General features: G+C 42.9%; 1 pseudogene; it reads left to right on the forward strand.

Moving 5' to 3' along the window:
• LOC138080806 (large ribosomal subunit protein uL18 pseudogene) overlaps positions 1-22002 on the forward strand; it is a 62270-nt pseudogene that overhangs the window by 38356 nt on the left and 1912 nt on the right.

The following is a 22002-nucleotide window of genomic DNA, read 5'->3' on the forward strand; positions in this document are numbered from 1 at the left end:
AACTGAAATGGAAAGTAATATGAAAAACAATATATATGTTTGTGTATGTCTATATATGTATGCATGTATGTACATGTGTGTGTGTATATATAATTATATGTACATGTACAAACACAACAGGGCTGCCTGCTGACACCCTGTTTGTTTAATCTGTATGCTGAGCACATCTTGAGAAATGCTAGATGAGTTACAAGCTGGAATCAAGACAGGTAGGAGAAACATCAACAACCTCAAATATGTGGATGATATCACTCTGATAGCAGAAATCAAAGAGGAACTAAAGATCCTCTTGGTAAGGGTGAAGGAGGATAGTGAAAGAGCTGGCTTAAAACTAAATGTTAAAAAAATTAAGATCACAGGATCCAGCCCCATTATTTCATGGCTGGATAGAGGGGGGAAAGGTGGAAGCAGTGACAGATTTCCTCTTCTTGGGCTCTAAAATCACTGTGGATGGTGACTGTAGCCACGAAATCAGAAGACGTTTGCTTATTGCCAGGAAAGTGATGACAAACCTAGACAGTGTGTTGAAAAGCAGAGACATTAGTCTGCCAATAAAGGTCGATATAGTCAAGGCTATGGTCTTCCCAGTGCTCACATACAGTTGTGAGAGATGGACCATAAAGAAGGCAGAGCACCAAAGAACTGATGCCTTTGAACTATGGTGCTAGAGAAGACTCCTGAGAGTACCTTGGACAACAAGAGATCAAATCAGTCAATCTTAAGGGACATCACCCCTGAATACTTGTTGGAAGGACTGATGCTGAAACTGAAACTCCAGTATTTTGGTCATATGATGTGAAAAGCTAACTCATTGGAAAAGTCCCTGATGCTGGGAAAGATTGAGGGCAGAAGGAGAAGACAGTGTCAGAGGATGAGATGGCTGGATGGCATCACTGATGCAATGCACATGAACTTGTGGGTAAACTTCAGGAGATGGTGAGGGACAGAGAAGCCTGGTGTGCTGCAGTCCATGGGGTTACAAAGAGTCAGACCTGACTGGGCGACTGAACAACAACAACAGGTATATGTATAACTGAATCACTTTGGTGCATACCAGAAATTAACAAATGCTGTAAATCAACTATACTTCAATTAAAAAAACTAGTAGCCATATATCCACATTCCCTAACCTATGTGAACTTCAGTTTTACTCCCCATAAAGTGATAATAAAGACAACACATACTTTAAAATGCTGTTTTAAGGATTAAGTGAAAAAATGTATGTGAAAGAGTTTTGTAAACTGGAAGGAACTGGAAAAAACATTAATTCAATGAGGTCCCAACATGAGCCTAAACTGGTTTCAGCCCTGGGTGCTGTGTTTGAAGAACTAGTATGTAGGGTGTCTGGGAGTCACTCTATGTGAAGAGGAGGAAGTGGTTTGATTCACAAGCCAGAAAAAGAACAAAGATGAGTGAGAAGCTTCAGACATCTGTGTCTGGCAGACCCCATGGAGACGGTCAGAACTCAGCAGACAAAGGGCCTTCTTGCAGTACCTGAGAGGGTTGTTTCCAGAAAGGGACATCACCACATTAGGGCCTAGTGACAAACTAAGGTGCAAAATGTGGCAGAGGGCAAGTTTGGGGGTATAGGTAGAGAGAAGTGAAAGGGGGAGTGGTCTTCCCAGCACAGGAAAACTCCAATCAATACTATTTAGTCACCTGAAGAGTTTCCACATGAGGAGAAAGTGTTCTTAATACAGACAAGAGCACATAAGGCACCCACCACACCCTATCCCCTCAGCTGCCAAGTGATCTAGAAACACTGCCAATACTGGTATGAGAGGAAGAATGAGAGGGGTACTTGTGAGCACCTGTGAAGTTTTTCTAGGGAACAAAGTCACAGGAGCAAGAGAAAGCAAAATATAGGTCATTGGCCCTAATAAGATTCCAACATTGATACCCACAGGTTGATAAGGCCTGGAGAAACTCAAGAACTTTATCATTAAGTCAGGCTGACTGTTTGATACCATGTGAGTTCAGGTAGCATTAGACACTGTTTCCAGTCACTTCTATTGCTTCATTTGTTTTCTCTCAGGGAATTTGGAAATGGAAGTGCGAAACCGAGGAAGACTAGAAACCCCTTCTCTTGAGGATGACCACCCAAAAGTGATCCAAGGCATTGGAAAGCACCCAATTCATGCTTTCAACAAAGGCTGCTCAAATCAGCTACAGCATCCAGTAAACCATTTTCCCTGGTTCCTATCAGTGTTTCAAGTCTGGAAGAAGAGGGAAGACCAAGTAGATAGTGTGTAAGATTATGACATAGGAGCTGCATGGTGTGTGGCAAGGAAGGAGAGAGGAGCAAGGACTACAACAGCAAAAAAATGTAAAATTTCCATTGTAAGTGGAGACAGGGGTGGGAGGGCAATGGAGGGAGCTGGGGGCAAAGGTGAGCCAGAGAGAACAAAATGTCCCCCCTCTGAAGACAGAGCAAGCAATCTGGCCATGGGTAGGAATGCTGGGTTTTTCTCTCTCCCTGCAGCCCACTATCATTAAGTCCAGAATTCTGGCCCAAGCACTTTGAGAGGCACCTTAGACATACCCAGAACTGGAGGCATCACACAGACACCTGCATTCACTTAGCAAGAAGAGAGTAAATAATTCATCCAAGGTCTGCCAAGACAGTTTGCTGGTACTACAGTGCTCTCTGAGGTTGAAGGTTGGCTCTTGCCAGACAGGGAGGAATAAAGAAAAGGGGTCTACTTAGCAATCTGGGATCTCTGTCCAAACAGCAACTTACAGGCCACCCTGACTAGCTTCACCACAGCTCAGCTTCACCAGCAGATTGCTGCCTCTGACAGAGTTGATGCCAATTTCCCCAGTTCATATTGAATGCCAGGCATGGTTTGGAGTAAAGGAGACATGGTCCCTGACTGCCTTGGAAGAACTTAGTATTAGAATAGGTCGGGGTGGGAGGCAGCAGGTCCCCAAATGGACAGTGAGTGACTACCTAGTGAGTGGACGAGTACGCACTTGGGAGAGAGTGTAGTTTTATAAAGGGGCGGGGAGGCGGTCATTTCAGCAGAATTTTAAATAGTAAGTAGGAGCTTACCAGGCAAGAAAGAAAGTGGAACAAACAGCTTTGTTGGAGCTTACTATGTGCCAGGCAATGTATAAAGAGTATTTGGGGCAGACAGATTGTCAGAAACAAAGTCTTAGAAGCATGAAAGTGCATGATATATTTACAGAAGGTGAATTCAGTTTAGACAATGTTTAGTGTATTGTGGGAGTTGTCAAAAGATGGATGCGAGAGTTGGACTATAAAGAAAGCTGAGTGCTGAAGAATTGATGCTTTTGAACTGTGGTGTTGGAGAAGACTCTTGAGAGTCCCTTGGACTATGAGGCGATCCAACCAGTCCATCCTAAAGGAGACCAGTCCTGGGTGTTCACTGGAAGGACTGATGTTGAAGCTGAAACTCCAATACTTTGGCCACCTGATGCAAAGAGCTGACTCATTGGAAAAGACCCTGATGCTGGGAAAGATTGAGGGCAGGAGGAGAAGGGGATGAGAGAGGATGAGATGGTTGGATGGCATCACCGACTCAATGGACATGGGTTTGGGTGGACTCCAGGAGTTGGTGATGAACAGGGAGGCCTGGCATGCTCCAGTTCATGGGGTTGCAAAGAGTTGGATACAACTGAGTGACTGAACTGAACTGAACTGAATGTTAGAAAGGCAAATTGAAACTGAAAAGGCCTCAACACAAATGAAGATGAAATTCACGATGACAAACCTAGACAGCGTGTTAAAAAGCAGAGACATTACTCTGTCAACAAAGGTCTGTAGAGTCAAGGCTATAGTCTTCCCAGTGGTCACATACGGTTGTGAGAGCTGGACCCTAAAAAAGGCAGAACACCAAAGAATTGATGCCTTCGAACTGTGGAGCTGAAGAAGACTCCTAAAAATCCCTTGGACAGCAAGGAGATCAAGCCTGTCAATCTTAACAGAGATCAACTTTGAATATTCACTGGAAGGACTGATGCTTAAGCTGAAGCTCCAGTATTTTGATCATCTGATGCAAACAGATGACTCACTGAAAAAGTCCCTGATTCTGGGAAAGATGGAGGGCAGAAGATGGCGTCAGAGAATGAGATGGCTGGACAGTATCACTGATGCAATGAACATGAACTTGGGCAAACTCCAGGAGATGGTGAGGGACAGGGAGGCCTGGCGTGCTGCAGGCCATGGGGTTGCAAAGAGTCGGACACAACTGGGGGACTGAACAACAACAACAATGTATATTCACACAAGTCTGGAAGGACACTTGCCAAAATTTTAACATCGGTTATAGTGGAGAAGATTCTGGTGAATTTCAATTTTACTTTTTTAGGTATCCATATTGTATTTTATTTTATTTTTTACCAAAAAAAAAGAAAGAAAGAAAAGAGGCTGAGAATGTAGGTCTGAATATCATATTAGAAAGTATGCAGTTCATTCTGCAGGCACTGGAGAGTCACTGAAAATTCTTAAGGGAAAGACTGAGATAACCAAGTGTGAGCCATCAAGAACTACTTAGGTGGGAGGCCCTTGGTGACTCACTTTGTTCCTCTTTCCTCAGAACCATCTCCCCTGCGCCACCTGCAGACCCAGAAGTCAAGCCTACAGACTCAGAAGTCAAACCTCTCAATCCAGGAGGTGCGAGGCCCCAAGTAATGAGCAGAAGCAGTCAATGTGAGTGCATTTCTCTGCCCACGCAGAGCTCCCCCAAACTTGACAGTGGGCACAAAACAACCTGGCTCTGCTCCAAGCATGAAAACAAGGCAGGGAATGGACAGGTGGTGAAGCATTCACAAAAGCTACAAAAGAGGCAGATCAGTTTTTGTTGGTTTTTTTCCTACAATGTAGGCGCTTTTATTACTAGAAAATAAAATCCTGTCTGAGCAAATGCCAGGAAAACGATTAAGGGCTCAATTTAGACCAAGAGGTTTGGCTGGGCACTGCTGAGCAGAGAGCTAAACAATGTCAGCCCCACTCTCTGTGCACATCACGTTCAGGGTGAGCAGCCCAAGCTCCCACCAGGCCTCTCACCGCCAGTTCTGCAGAATTACAGTTAAGCTTTGGCCACTTGGTTTCAGTTAAAAGGATTGTGTGGAAGGAAGGATGAAAGGCTCTTGCGTGCAGACCAGCTACTGCATCTGAGGACTGAGAAGAAACACAGCCAGGGTAGTGCCAGGCTCTGCAGAAACTCTTCCCCTCCCCAGCCTGACCCAGAAAGGGCATGAGATGGTGGAGGAGTGTGGGCTGGTTTTGGAGTCAGACAGGCATGAGTTGCAACCCTAGTCTGTCACCCATGGGATTTTCAGGCAGGAATTTAAATTTTCTAAGCATTGGTGTCTTCATGTGTAAAGCAGAGATAATAACTTAAAAATTATTATGGGGATAAAATGGCACGATATATATAAAAGCAAAAACAGAGTAGACACTTAGTAGTTGATAGTTTCTTCCTTTTCCCCGTTTTCTCTCCAGGGCCTCCTAAGCCGAAAAACCATGGCGCAGTGGGAAAGGTATGAGATTAGAGGCTGGAAAATTAGTGTTCCAGTCTTTATTCAACTCTGAGGTGTGGTGACGCTGGGCAAATCACTCAGTCTCTCTGAACCTTACTTTCTGCTGCTGAAAAATGTGGCGCTTGGACTAAATAATCTCTAAGGGCCCCTTCTATCACTCACTTTCATACAAATTATGATTAACTACCACTGTTAAGCAGTTGCTGTATGGCAGGCATGTTGCTTAGCAATGCACATATAGTATCTTCTCATGTATTATTATCCCTAGATTATGAGTGAAGAAAATGTGGTTTACATGAGCTTGGGAATTCGTCCCAGATTGAACAGCTAGTAAGAACAGGCCAGGAAGTGTTTGCCCTGACTTACTTTTTTAAACCCATTAACATCTCCAGGGTTCCAAGTCTTTTTTCTGAACCACTAGGAAGTTCTAGGTCAGAATGAAACAGTTGCCAATTCTTGGAACTAGAGTTGGGGTTTCAGGCCTGAGGAATACTGATCCACTTGCAGCAGCATGAAACTGGCCCCACAGAGGAAGAATCTCATATCAGGAGGTGGGAAGGAGACACTGCAAATAGAATTCCTGGGGCTTTCAATCAGGCCAGAGAGGGCACTGTGGGGAGCCAGGGAGAGCCAGGCAGACAGGTGTGTAGTCAGCCAAGTGAGCAAGCAGTCAGCATAAATGTCAACACAGCAAGGCTGGCAGAGGCCTCACAGTGGCCAACTTGAGTTCAAGCAAAAATACAGACTATTTGGACTGCACCACTGTGGAGTGTGTAGGCTAGAGGGAGAGCTGTGACTTGGCAGCCAGTTGCTATTTCTAGAGACACAGGCTTCAGTCTGACTGGCAACAAGGAGCCTCAGGAAGACTCATGGCCAGGCCATGGAACCAAGAGTTGGGTAAGTGAACTGCTGTTAAGCTCCATATCTAGGACAATATTAAATAATGCCCTAAAACTTGGTGATTTGAAACCACAGAGATGTATTATTTCTCACAATTCTGTGGACTGGTTAGTCTCAGATGGGCAGTTCTTCAGCTCCATGCAGTGTTGGCTGAGTGGCTACATCAACTTTGAGCAGGGCTGTGGCTTGTTGCTTTTGTTGTTCACTTAGTAAGTCATGTCTGACTTTTTGCAACCCCATAAGCTGCAGCATGCCAGGCTCCCCTGCCCTTCACCATCTCCCAGAGTTTGCCCAACCTTATGTCCATAGATCGGTGACGCCATCCAACCATCTCATCCTCTTTCATCCCCTTCTCCTCCTGCCCTCAACCTTTCCAAGCATCAGGGTCTCTTCCAATGAGTCAGCTCTTCGCATTGGATTACCAAAGTCTTGGAGCTTCAGCTTCAGCATCAGTCCTTCCAATGAATTTACAGGGTTGGTTTCCTTTAGGATTGACTGGTTTGATCTCCTTGCTGTCCAAGGGATTCTCAAGAGTCTTCTCCAGCACCACAATGCAAAAGCACCAATTCTTCAACATTTAGCCTTCTTTATGGTCCAACTCTCACATCCATACATGACTACTGGAAAACCCTTAGCTTTGACTATGTGGACCTTTGTCAGCAAAGTGATATCTCTGCTTTTCAATACGCTGTCTAGGTTTGTCATAGCTTTCCTTCCAAGAAAGCAAGGGTCTTTTAATACATGACTGCAGTCACAGTCCACAGCAATTTTGGAGCCCAAGAAAATAAAGCTTGTCACTGTTTCCAGTTTTTCCCCATTTGCCATGAGGTGATAGGGCCAGATGCCATGATCTTGTTTTTTGAATGTTGAATTTTAAACCAGCTTTTTCACTCTCTTCTTTCAACTTCATCAAGAGGCTCTTTAGTTCCTCTTCAACTTCTGCCATTAAAGTGGTATCATCTGCATATCTGAGGTTGTTGATATTTCTCCTGGGAATCTTGATTCCAGCCTGTGATTCATCCAGCCCGGCATTTTGCATGATGTAATCTGCATATAAGTTAAATAAGGAGGGTGACAACTCTCCTTTCCCAGTTGCGAACCAGTCCATTGTTCCATGTCCAGTTCTAACTGTTGCTTCTTAACCTGCATACAGGTTCATCAGGAGGTAGGTAAGGTGGTCTGGTATTCCCATCTCTTTAAGAATTTTCTAGTTTGTTGTGATCCACACAGTCAAAGGCTTTAACTTTTTCATAGCCAGCGAAACAGAAGTAGATGTTTTACTGGAATTCTCTTGCTTTTCCTATGATCCAACAGATGTTCGTAATTTGATTTCTGGTTCCCCTGCCTTTTCTAAATTCAGCTTGTACATCTGGAAGTTCTCCATTCACGTACTCTTGAAGCCAAGAATACTGAAAAGGGCTTCACTCACACAGCTGGCAGTGGTGGCTGACTGTAGGATGGGAGACCTCAGGTCTTTGTCACATGATCTCTTGTGTTCTAGGATCTCTCTCCACCAGAATAGACTGGACTTCTTTACACAGCAAGTGGCTAACATCAGAAATTAATCAATACACAAATAATCAATTGTGTTTCTTTATACCAGCAATAACAATTTGAAACTGAATTTAAAATTTTAGAAACAGTACCCCTGGCAATTCCAAAACATGAAATACTTAGATGTCAGCTATAAACTATAAAACACTGATGAAATAATTTTCCGTAAGAGTTAAACACATGAAGATATACCATATTCATAGATTGGAAGATTCACTATGCTAATATATCAATTCTCCCCAAATTTATTTCTAGACTTACGTTGGGAAATCCCAACATTATCCTAATCAAGTTTTACAGCTATTTACAACTTGATTCTTAAAAAGGCAAAGGAACTAGAATAAACAAACAAAATCTGAAAATGAACAGCAATTGGATGAATAGTCTCTAGTACATCCATACAGTGAAATACTACTGAACATTAAAAAAAAAAAAAGAAAGATTGACATACACAACTAGGATGAATCTCACACACATTCTTTATTCTAAGGGACACATGCCAGACAAGTTTTATAATACTATAAGATTCCATTTGCACGTCATTCTGGAAGAGACAAAAACATAGGAACTTACTATAATCAAGACCAGATGCTAATGAACATAAGATAGAGCAATAAGACAAAACAGAGGGGCCAGGGAAAAAAACACATATGGCCAGTGGGTTTTTGAAAGAGATACAAAGGCAATTAAATAGGAAAAAGTTAGATTTGTGAGCAATGGTGCCAGATCAAATGGCCATCAATATACTACAAAAACATGAATCTTTTTTTAATTATTTATTTTAATTGAAGGCTAATTACTTTACAATATTGTAGTGGTTTTTGCCATACATTGGCATGAATCTGCCACAGGTGTACATGTGTTCCCCATCCTGAACACCCCTCCCACCTCCCTCCCCATCCTATCCCTCAAGGCCATCCCAGTGCACCAGCCCTGAGCACCCTGTCTCATGCATCGGACCTGGACTGGCAATCTGTTTCATATATGATAATATACGTTTCAGTGCTATTCTCTCAAATCATCCCACCCTTGCCTTCTCCCACAAAGTCCAAAAGTCTGTGTTTTACATCTGTGTCTCTTTTGCTGTCTCACATATAGGTTCATCATTACCATCTTTCTAAATTCCATATATATGCATTAATATACTGTATTAGTGTTTTTCTTTCTGACTTACTTCACTCTGTATAATAGGCTCCAGTTTCATCCACCTCATTAGAACTGATTCAAATGCATTCTTTTTAATAGCTGAGTAATATTCCATTATATATATGTACCACAGCTTTCTTATCCATTCATCTGCTCATGGACATCTAGGTTGCTTCCATGTCCTGGCTATTATAAACAGTGCGGCGATGAACATTTGGGTACACGTGTCTCTTTCAATTCTGGTTTCCTCGGTGTGTATGCCCAGCAGTGGGATTGCTGGGTCAAATGACAGTTCTATTTCCAGTTTTTTAAGGAATCTCCACACTGTTCTCCATAATGGCTGTACTAGTTTGCATTCCCAGCAACAGTGAAAGAGGGTTCCCTTTTCTCCACACCCTCTCCAGCATTTATTGTTTGTAGACTTCAAAAACTTGAATCTTGGCCAATATCTCACACTTGGTACAAAATTTAACAAAATGGACTTAAATGTAAAATGTAAAGTTAGAAAACTTTTAGCAGAAAATATTGTGACCTTGGGTTAAGCAAAGAATTCTTAGGACCACAAAGCACAATAAACAAAGTAAAAATATTGATAAAGTGGACTTAAATTTTTAACGTCTTGCTTTATTAAATACACTGCAATATTATCCTGGGGAAAGCAAAATAAAGGGCATAGAATAGATCAGTAAGTGCTAGGAGCTAAGAGTTAGTAGAGGGTTTTACCACAAAGAGGAAGCATAGGGAATTCGAAGGGAGAAAACTGTCTAAATTCTGATTGTCTTAGTAGTTACATAACTCTGTGTACTCGTTAAAATCACAAAACTACACAACAACAAAAGTAAATTTTACTGTATAGGTATTTAAAAATAAGTAACATAGATAAAACTCAGTCAAAAAAAATCTAGTCACTATTCCTCCAGACCTACCATGGAGATGATACCAAATATTATCTCCATAGCAAAGAAACATTTCAAAATGCTCACACCCCTGTTAATAAAGTAATAAAGATTGAATCAAAGAAATGTCACTTTGCCTCTCTGTTACACATATTTTTAAATTTTTAACAATACTCAGTCCTGGCAAAGGTATGACAAAATGGGCACAATCAAATGCAATAAAAGGGCATGAGAATTTGTCTATCCTTTTTGGAAAGCAATATAGCAATATGCATCAAGAGCCTTAAAAGTGTTTTTACCCTTAAAGGCACTTCTCAGAATCAATCCTCAGGAAGTAATCAGAGATTCTGATGAGGTTCATTATCTTTTCTGCATTGCAATACTGTCTCCCTCATCACAGGGACAGACGTGCAGCGGCTCCTAAACAAATGTTGCTGACTATCTGGATGGCAACTGACTTCCATAAAGCATCTGCTTCCAGCCAGGCACCTAGTAGGAAGAGAAGCCTCTTCTGCTTAGATCTGTTTGGTCAGGATGCTGCCTTCTGTGTCACAGCGTTAAGGACTGTCTACACTGCCTGTGAACAACTGCAGTGGTGGTTACATTCTTAATGAGTTAGCAAGTGGCGCCCCTGGCTATGCCCATAGAGACAGCAGGGGTCCTCATCCAGACTGACGGCTTTATGAGAGACAAACCTAAACCAGATGGGAGCAATCAAAGAGACAAGAAAGTCGGTTCAGCAGATACTGGGGGCGTTGGGAAAGCTAAGGAACTGGGTCTGAAAGAACACTTTAAGAGGAAGATAGACCCAGGTATAGGACACATAGTCAAGGTCTTGTTTCCAGACCCCACCACTGATGTCCATGCCCTAAGGAAAATTACTCTCTTTAATCTCAGCTAACAGTTTAATCTCAGCTCTATTAATCCCCTTACTCTGTGTATTCATCTAGTCACTGCTGTTCCACTTCTCTATTCTGACTGATTGACTGTCTGTTTACACAACAGCCTCGGGCCTGGCCACAGTGCTCTGGGCACCACCTCAGTCCTGCCACCAAGGCTCTTCCCCCCTCCCAAAGCTCCTCACACCCCCTATCCACGATTTACCCCATATTTCCTCAGAGGTTATAACAAGCACTGTATAGGCTTGGCAATGGGACCAACTTATTAGGGAAGCAAGGAATATTTCCAGAATAACATCTCTTCAACTGGAGAACATTAATTCTGTATGGTGACTCTAACAACAGTGACCACTCCTAATATTTATTTAGTAAGCACTCTCAATGTACTAGGCTCTGTGCCAAGTGCTCTACACATATTATAAATTGTTATGATTTAATTCATCAGTCAGACAGTTCAGGGGCTCAGTCATGTCTGACTCGTTGCAACCCCATGGATTGCAGCATGCCAGGCCTCTGTGTCCATCACCAACTCCTGGAGTTTACTCAAACTCATGTCCATTGAGTCGGCGATGTCATCCAACCGTCTCATCCTCTGTCATTCCCTTCTCCACATGCCTTCAATCTTTCCCAGTATCAAGGTCTTTTCAAATGAGTCAGCTCTTTGCATCAGGTGGCCAAAGGATTGGAGTTTCAGTTTCAAATCAGTCCTTCTAATAAACACTCAGGACAGATCTCCTTTACGATGGACTAGTTGGATCTCCTTGCAGTCCAAGGGACTCTCAAGAGTCTTCTCCAACACCACAGCTCAAATGCATCATACTTCAGCAATCAATTCTTTATAGTCCAACTCTCACATCCATACATGACTACTGGGAAAACCATAGATTTGACTAGATGGACCTTTGTTGGCAAAGAAATGTCTCTGCTTTTTAATATGCTGCCTAGGTTAGTCATAACTTTTCTTCCAAGGAGCAAGTGCCTTTTAATTTCATGGCTGCACTCACCATCTGCAGTGATTTTGGAGCCCCCCAAAATAAAGTCTGTCACTGTTTCCAATGTTTACCCCTCTATTTGCCATGAAGTGATGGGACCAGATGCCATGATCTTCGTTTTCTGAATGTTGAGCTCTAAGCCAACTTTTTCACTCTCCTCTTTCACTTTCATCAAGAGGCTCTTTAGTTCTTCTCTGCTTTCTGCCATGAGAGTGGTGTCATCTGCATATCTTAGGTTATTGGTATTTCTCCCGGCAATCTTATTCCAGCTTGTGCTTCCTACAGCCCAGCATTTCCCATGATGTACTCTGCATATAAGTTAAATAAGCAGGGTGACAATATACAGCCTTGACGTACTCCTTTTCCTATTTGGAACCAGTCTGTTGTTCCATGTCCAGTTCTAACTGTTGCTTCCTGACCTGCATTACAGATTTCTCAGGAGGCAGGTCAGGTGGTCTGGTATTCCCATCTCTTTCAGAATTTTCCACAGTTTGTGGTGATCCACACAGTCAAAGGCGTTGGCTTAGTCAATAAAGCAGAAATATATGTTTCTCTGGAACTCTCTTGCTTTTTCAATGACCCAACAGATGTTGGCAATTTGATCTCTGGTTCCTCTGCGTTCTCTAAATCCAGCTTGAACATCTGGAAGTTCACAGTTCACGTACTGTTGAAGCCTTCCTTGGAGAATTTTGAGCTTTACTTTACTAGTGTGTGAGATGAGTGCAATTGGGTGGGTAGTTTGAGTATTCTTTGGCATTGCCTTTCTGTGGGATTGGAATGAAAACTGACCTTTTCCAGTCCTGTGGCCACTGCTGAGTTTTCCAAATTTGCTGGCATATTGACTGCAGCACTTTCACAGCATCATCTTTCAGGATTTGAAATAGCTCAACTGGAATTCCATCACCTCCACTAGCTTTGTTCTTAGTGATGCTTCCTAAGGCCCACTTGACTTCACATTCCAGAATGTCTGGCTCTAGGTGAGTGATCACACCATTGTGATTATCTGGATAGTGAAGTTTTTTGTTTGTTTGTTTTTTGTATAGCTCTTCTGTGTATTCTTGCCACCTCTTCTTAATATCTTCTGCTTCTGTTAGGTCCATACCATTTCTGTCCTTTATTGAGCCCATCTTTGCATGAAATGACTTCCTGGGTGGCTCAGAGGGTAAAGAGCCTGCCTACAGTGCGGGAGACCCAGGTTCAATCCCTGGGTGGGGAAGATCTCCTGGAGAAGGAAATAGCAACCCACTCTGGTATTCTTGCCTAGAAAATCCCATGGATGGAGGAGCCTGGTGGCCTACAGTCCATGGGGCCGCAAAGAGTCAGACACGACTGAGCGACTTCACATTCACTTTGCGTGAAATGTTCCCATGGTATCTCTAATTTTCTTGAAGAGATCTCTAGTCTTTCCCATTCTATTATTTTCCTCTATTTCTTTGCATTGATCACTGAGGAAGGCTTTCTTGTCTCTCCTTGTTATTCTTTGGAACTCTGCATTCAAATGGGTATATCTTTCCTTTTCTGCTTTGCTTTTAGCTTCTCTTCTTTTCACAGCTATTTGTAAGGCCTCCTCAGACAGCCATTTGGGTTTTTGCATTTCTTTTTCTTGGGGATGGTCTTGATCCCTGTCTCCTGTACAATGTCAGGAACCTCTGTCCATAGTTCTTCAGGCACTCTGTCTGTCAGATCTAATCCCATGAATCTACTTATCAATTCCACTGTATAATCATAAAGGATTTGATTTAGGTCATACCTGAATGGTCTAGTGGTTTTCTGTACTTTCTTCAATTCTGAATTTGGCAATAAGGAGTTCATGATCTGAGCTATAGTCAGCTCCTGGTCTTGTTTTTGCTAACTGTATAGAGCTTCTCCATCTTGGCTGCAAAGAATATAATCAGTCTGACTTCGGTGTTGACCATCTGGTGATGTCCATGTGTAGAGTCTTCTCTTGTGTTGTTGGAAGAGGATGTTTGCTACGACCAGTGCATTCTCTTGGCAAAACTCTACTAGCCTTTGCCCTGCTTCATTCTGTACTCCAAGGCCAAATTTGCCTGTTACTCCAGATGTTTCTTGACTTCCTACTTTTGCATTCCAGTCCCCTATAATGAAAAGAACATCTTTTGGGGGTGTTAGTTCTAGAAGGTCTTGTAGGTCTTCACAGAACCATTCAACTTCAGCTTCTTCAACATTACTGGTCAGGGCATAGACTTGGATTACCGTGATATTGAATGGTTTGCCTTGGAAATGAACAGAGATCATTCTGTCGTTTTGGGGATTGCATCCTAGTACTGCATTTGGGACTCTTTTGTTGACTATGATGGCTACTCCATTTCTTCTAATGGATTCTTGCCCACAGTAGTAGATATAATGGTCATCTAAGTTAAATTCACCCATTCCAGTCCATTTTAGTTTGCTGATTCCTAAAATGTTGATGTTCACTCTTGCCATCTCCTGTTTGACCACTTCCAATTTGCCTTGATTCATGGACCTAACATTCCAGGTTCCTATGCAACATTGCTCTTTACAACATTGGACTTTGCTTCTGTAACCAGTCTCATCCACAATTGTGTGTTGTTTTTGCTTTGGCTCCGTCTCTTCATTCTTTCTGGAGTTACTTCTCCACAGATCTCCAATAGCATATTGGGCACCTACCAACTTGGGGAGTTCATCTTTCAGTGCCCTCCTATCATTTTGCCTTTTTATACTGTTCATGCAGTTCTCAAGACAAGAATACTGAAGTGGTCTGCCAGTCACTTCTCTAGTGCACCCACATTTTGTCAGAACTCGCCACCATGACCCGTCTATCTTGGGAGGCACTACATGGCATGGCTCAGAGTTTCATTGAGTTAGACAAGGCTGTGGTCCATGTGATCAGTTTGGTTAGTTTTCTGTGATTGTGGTTTTCAGTCTGTCTGCCCTCTGATGGAGAAGAATAAGAGGCTTATGGAAGCTTCCTGATGGGAGAGACTGACTGAGGGGAAAACTGGGTCTTGTTCTGATGAGGGGGCCATGCTCAGTAAATCTTTAATCCAATTTTCTGTTGATGGGTGGAGCTGTGTTCCCTCCCTGTTATTTACCTGTGGCCAAACTGATGCTGAAGCTGAAACTCCAATACTTTGGCCACCTAATGCAAAGAGTTGACTCTTGGAAAAGACCCTGATGCTGGGAGGGATTGGGGGCAGGAGAAGGGGACAACAGAGGATGAGATGGCTGGATGGCATCATCGACTCGATGGACATGAGTTTGAGTGAACTCCGAGAGTTGGTGATGGACAGGGAGGCCTGGCGTGCTGTGATTCATGGAGTCACAAAGAGTCGGACACAACTGAGCAGCTGAACTGAACTGAACTGAACTGAAACTATGGGGGAGGTTTTTCCAGTAGTCATGTATGGATATGAGAGTTGGACTGTGAAGAAAGCTGAGCGCCGAAGAATTGATGCTTTTGAACTGTGGTGTTGGAGAAGACTCTTGAGAATCTCTTGGACTGCAAGGAGATCCAACCAGTCCATTCTGAAGGAGATCAGCCCTGGGATTTCTTTGGAAGGAATGATGCTAAAGTTGAAACTTCAATACTTTGACCACCTCATGCGAAGAGTTGACTCATTGGAAAAGACTCTGATGCTGGGGGGGATTGGGGGCAGGAGGAGAAGGGGACGACAGAGGATGAGATGACTGGATGGCATCACTGCCTAGATGAAGGTGAATCTGAGTGAATTCCGGGAGTTGGTGATGGACAGGGAGGCCTGGTGTGCTGCGATTCATGGGGTCACAAAGAGTCGGACACGACTGAGCAACTGAACTGAACTGAATGAAGATAATGGTGACCTCCTTCAAAAGGTCCCATGTATGTACTGCTACACTCAGTGCCCCCAACCCTGCAGCAGGGCACCACCGACCTACACCTCCACTAGAGACTCCTGGACACTTCTGGGCAAGTTTGGGTCAGTCTCTTGTGGGATCACTGCTCCTTTCTCCTGAGTCCTGGTGCACACAAAGTTCTGTTTGTGCCCTCAAAGAGTCTACTTCCAATTCCTGTGTAAGTTCTGGCAGCTCTATGGTGGGGTTAATAGTGACCTCCTCCAAGAGAGCTTATGCCTACCCAAGTCTGCTGCACCCAGAGCCCCTGCCCCTGCAGCAATCCACTGCTGACCCGTACCTCCATAGAAGATGCTTAAACACAGTTTTGTCTCAGTCTCTGTGGGGTCTCTGGGTCCTGGTGCAACAAGGTTTGTTTGAGCCTTCCAAGCCTCTCTGGGGGAAGTGGGGATTGATTCTAAAAGTGAATTTACCCCTCATACCATCTTGCTGTGGCTTCTCTGACCTTGGACATGGGGTATCCCCTCAAAGTCACTCTAGCACTGTGCAGCCACCGCTCCAGCACCATGCAGCTGGATTTAACTCATAGAGCAACCCTATGAGGTGGATACTTATATTATCATTATTAACATCCCAATTTTACATATAAGGAATTGAAATCTCAGAAAGGAATTTTCCCAGGACAAAAAGGCTAATAAGCAACACTGACAGAGGTCAGATTCTACTAGGCATGGGGGCTATAGGGTGAGCAAGAGAGATCCAGTCCCTCCCCTCAAGAAACTCATTGTCCAATAGATTATGGAAACCTCAATAGCTGTCCTAATTGACCAGAGAGCAGGGATTCAAAATCATAAACCAAAGCCCAAGCATATAATCACAATACTTTCTCCTTCTCTCTTACAGGAAACAGTCCCTCTGTGAGAAACAAATCCTGGAAATTCTCAGGCTAAAGTGAGCCACATACCTGTATGAGCAGGAGTTGATGATGAGTAGATGTTGTGTATAAGAGTACAGAATGTGTTGTAAGGCTTTACTTGAATGTTACCTTCTCAAAGAGACCACTCTAACCATGTGCCTCCTATCAGCACTGTCAACACATCTTTCCCTACTTTTTCCATCCTACTTATCACCTTCTTTTGTAATATATGATTTATTACTCCTATTGTTTAGTATGAGCTTCCTCATACTTTATTATAAGCCCCTCAAGGACAGAGAATCCTACTTGTTTTGTTCACTGAGGTATCCTGGGTGCCTAGACATAGCATGGTACACAAAAAATGCACCCAGTAATTATTTTTGTGTGAATCAATAAAGATGAAAATTATATACAGATTTAGAAGCAGATGGTACTAATTAAATAGAAGCCAAGACAGAGCAAGAAGAAATGAGCTGGGAACTGAGTTCCCAATCAGCAGGATGAGAGTTTACCTCCCAGCAGTCAAGAGAGGTGTGCTGTGAGAATTGGAAGTGAGTGGTCAAAGCTCATCACAGCCTGGAAACCAGAAGACCCTGCAGGAGGTAGAGTGGCTGTGTGTCTCTGTGCTCGGAAACACATCAGAAACCTGACATCCAGGAAGCTAGGGTGGATCAGGAAGAGTCCAGCCATCTGTGTTCTGCAAGAAACAGGGAGTCAGGAGGTCAATAAGCACTAGGGCCTGGGGATCAAAGCAGGCAAAGGCCAAAATCCAGGAAGTCTGGGAAGGCAAGATAATGGTACCCATCCACCAAAACACAGAGAAGAGCCCAATCCTAAAGGCAGAGATTGTGAGAGCTAACGTTTCTTTCAATTACTCTCCAAGGAGGCATATGGTGCTTAGGACTGCAGAGGTGAGCAGGGCAGGGAGCATGGTTTAATGGCATCTCTCTTCCCAGCTTCAAGTTTAGTGGCTTCATTTCATAGCATGAAATTGGCCATGGTGGAAGTATTGACACCATGGAAATTGGCAAATACTATAAATCAGGGATCGTTTGCTTGTTTTTTGGGTAGCTGGTTGTTAAATATTTACCAGCACACTGCTAGTATGGAACCAAGGCTACAGGGAGGCTCGGTTCTCAACTAGAAGATGGCAGTGGAATTGCAGGTAGGTACTTAGGCTAAGGCAGACTCCATGGAAAGCTCCTGTACCCTTTGACAACTGCAGACAGAGTAAGGAGTCAACTTAATAAAACGCTTCCCTGGGGTTCTCCTATTCACTGTAGAACTTACACAGAAATTCTGTCTCTTAACTTTGGAAGCCAGAGGCTTGTTTGAACTCATTTATTGTTTATTCATTTATTCAACAAGTACTAATCAAAGGCTTATCATGTGCCTGGGTAGCATTAGACCATCAGGGTAATGAGACAGATTGTTCCTGCCCTCATGGGACTTATTGATGATCAAATGTGGCTTGTAAACTCATTTAATACAGCCTTCAAGTTAGGAGTGGGATTTCTTTGGAAGGAATGATGCTAAAGCTGAAATTCCAGTACTTTGGCCACCTCATGCGAAGAGTTGACTCATTGGAAAAGACTCTGATGCTGGGAGGGATTGCGGGCAGGAGGAGAAGGGGACGACAGAGGATGAGATGGCTGGATGGCATCACTGACTCAATGGACATGAGTCTGAGTGAACTCCGGGAGTTGGTGATGGACAGGGAGGCCTGGTGTGTTGCGATTCATGGGGTCACAAGGAGTCGGACATGACTGAGCGACTGAACTGAACTGAACTGAACTGAAAGAAGGAAGAGGAAGAAGAGGAGATAAGACAGAGACCCTGTGTGACCTGCAAAGCCTAAAATATCTACGAAGCTGGAGGCATAACCCTCCAGACAATACTACAAAGCTAATCAAAACATTGTGGTATTGGCACAAAAACAGGCATATGGATCAATGGAACAGAATAAAGAGCCCAGAAATAAACCCACCCACCTATGGTCAGTTAATCTTCAACAAAAGAGGTAAGAATATAAAATGGAGAAAAGACAGTCTCTTCAGCAAGTGGTGTTGGAAAAGCTGGACAGTTTCATGTAAATCATTGAAGTTAGAACACACCCTCAACACAACACACCAGAATAAACTCAAAATAGCTTAAACAATTAAATATAAGACATGATACCATAAAACTCCTAGAAAAGAACATAGGCGAAACACTCTCTGGCATGAACCATATTTATGCTTTCTTAGGTCAGTCTCCTAAAATTATAGAAATAAAAGCAAAAAATAAACAAATAGGATCTAACCAAACTTATAAACTTTTTCACAGCAAAGGAAACCATAAACAAAATGAAAAGACAACCTAAAGACTAGAGAATTTATTTGCAAACAATGTAAGCAACAAGGGCTTAATTTCTAAAATAGACAAACTGCTCATACAACTCAATACCAAAAAAACAAACAACACAATCAAAGACTGGGCAGAAGACCTACATAGACAATTATCTGAAGAAGACATAGAGATAGCCAACAGGCACATAAAAAGACACTCATTATTGCTAATTATTAGAGAAATGCACATCAAAACTGCAATGAGGCATCCCCTCACACCAGTCAGAATGATGACCATAATAAATGCTAGAGAGGGTAGAGAGAAAAGGAAACCCTCCCACACTGTTGGTAGGAATGTAAATTCATGCAGCTGCTATGGAAAACAGTATGGAGGTTGCTTTAAAAATTTAGAATTACCATATGACCTAGCAATTCCACTCCTGGGCACATATCCAGAGAAAACTCTAATTCCCTAATTCAAAAAGATACATGTACCCCAACAACCACTGCAGCACTACAGCCAAGACACAGAAGAAACCTAAATGTCCATCAACAGATGAATGGATAAAGAAGATGTGATACACACACAAATAAACATATTAATAAATGGAATTAGAGATTATCATACTAAGTGAATTGTCAGACAAAGAAAGACAGATATCAAGTGATATCACTTATCTATGGAATCTTTAAGAAAGTGATGAAGTGAAGTGAAGTCATTCAGTCGTGTCCGACTCTTTGCGACCCCACGGACTGTAGCCCACCAGGTTCCTCCGTCCATGGGATTCTCCAGGCAAGAATACTGGAGTGGATTGCCATTTCCTTCTCAGAAACAGACTCACAGACAAATTTATGGTTACCAAAGGGGAAAGGGAAGAAGGGATAAATTAGGAGATTGAAATTAACAGATATACACCACTATACCTCTTGCCTGGAAAATTCCATGGATGGAGGAGCCGGGTAGGCTGCAGTCCATGGGGTCGTGAAGAGTCGGACACGACTGACCGACTTCACTTTGACTTTTCACTTTCATGCATTGGAGAAGGAAATGGCAACCCACTCCAGTATTCTTGTCTAGAGAATCCCAGGGATAGGGGAGCCTGGTGGACTGCCGTCTATGGGGTCGCACAGAGTCGGACATGACTGAAGCGACTTAGCAGCAGCAGCAGCAGCAACACCACTATACATAAAATAGATAAACAACAAGCAAAGCACAGAAAATTATATTCAATATCTTATAACAAATTATAATGGGAAAGAATATGAAAAATACATATATACATATACATAAATGTTTCTGAATTACTTTGCCATATACTGAAACTATTAATAATACAACACTGTAAATTAACTATACTTCTATCAAAAAAAAAATTTACTGTCCAGCCCATTACCAAAAAACTTTGTCAAATTTTTGTCTAGCAGCAGAGATAAATCTTACTTTTTCACAGCCCCCACAGTCAGCCATTAAAAGACCAAGGTCTGAATCAGGACTTGACCAAGGAAAGAACCATGAGTAGAGGAGGTGGTGCTTAAAAGGAATGAGTCTAGATATCTCCTGGGCTACAACCCAGTGTTAGCTTATAAGAAATCAGTAAATATTTGTAAATATTCAGCTAAGTGGACCAGAGAATGAGACTGAGGCACACAAGTTGAGTGCAAGAAGAAGGTAGGTAAGCCCAAGAAGTCAAGAGGAAACAAAGTCAGATGACCTTTACTTTTGGTTGAGCAGTGAAGATAGAGAACAGTAACAACAGCTAACACTTCTAGAATGCCTGCTGTGTACCAAATCCTATTCCAAGTACACTGTTCATTGTAACACATTTAATGTTCTCAACAGCCCTGTGAGGTTGGTCCTATTCTTATTATTCCCACTTTACAGAGGAAGAAACTGAGGTACAGACAGGCAAAGTAACTTGCTAACAGTTGCACAGCTCATAAGTAATAAAACCAGGATTTAAAACCAGAAAATCCTTTTTAGGATCTATGTTCTTAACCACCACACTGCACTCTCTCTCAGATAGACTGGTAGGAAAAGCAAAGAGAGTAGGTGGAAAGGGGGAAGAGGAGTGTGGTGATTAGTTGCATCTGAACCCAAGGACAGACAGACAGGGAAAAGCAAGTCATACTTTTGGAGGAAAAATCCAGGCCACACTCAGAGGTGGCAGTGAGCATTTTCCAATCACTTCACAGTCATGGTTAATGCCGCTCTGTGCCAGGCTTTGTGACAGAAGCCAAGGGTACAGAGATGCGTTTGACTTGGGCTAGAGGGGATGCAGTCATGAGTTAACAGGCAATGCTAATACAGCACTGTGGAGGATTAAGTCCTTTACAGCACTGTGGAGGCCCAGCAAGAAAAGAAACTCCACCCAGTATATTTGGAAGCTGTACTAATAAGCTTAGAGCCAGGTGCCAGGATGTAGGATGCAGAGCTTGCGCTGTCTTGGGTCACCTGGATAAACCACCTCCATAATATGTCACAAAAAGACAAGGTTCAAAGGAGCACTGCAGAGTCCAACAAATATCCACATGCCAAACAAATGAAGCAAAGGCATAAATTCTGAAAGAAGTAGTGGGTCAAAAACCCAGCAGCTATAAGAATTAGGGGTACGGTGGCAGGTAGGCAGCTGGAGAGCCCAGATCAACCAGCAGAAGCCAGAACAGAGCAAGTAGAGATGGACAAAAGGGACCTAGACATGCCAGGGTCTTCATTCCATGCCATCTTCCCTACCTCACAGCTTTGTCCCTCATCTTATTTCCTAACAGCTGACATGCTACCAGCCTTAAGAATCAGGAAGTTGCTGACTTTGGTGCCCCCTAGTGCTGGGGAAGACCGGTCCAGAGTTAAGCATTTAATGCTAATACTTCTATATTCTGCCACCATCCAGCTGACCTTCCCAGGATGAGCTAACAGTCTTCCTCTAAAAGCAAGTGTCCAGCTCCTTTTCTCACTCGCATTTCTTCCTGGAAACATTCCATCCAGAGCTTAAGGCTGCCAGTGACCTGACACTGTTGATGATTTCACAGTCTCCCTCTGGGAAATGAAGTGACTTA

This window comes from Capricornis sumatraensis, chromosome 6 (assembly GCF_032405125.1).
Source record: "Capricornis sumatraensis isolate serow.1 chromosome 6, serow.2, whole genome shotgun sequence".
Taxonomy (NCBI): Eukaryota; Metazoa; Chordata; class Mammalia; order Artiodactyla; family Bovidae; genus Capricornis; species Capricornis sumatraensis.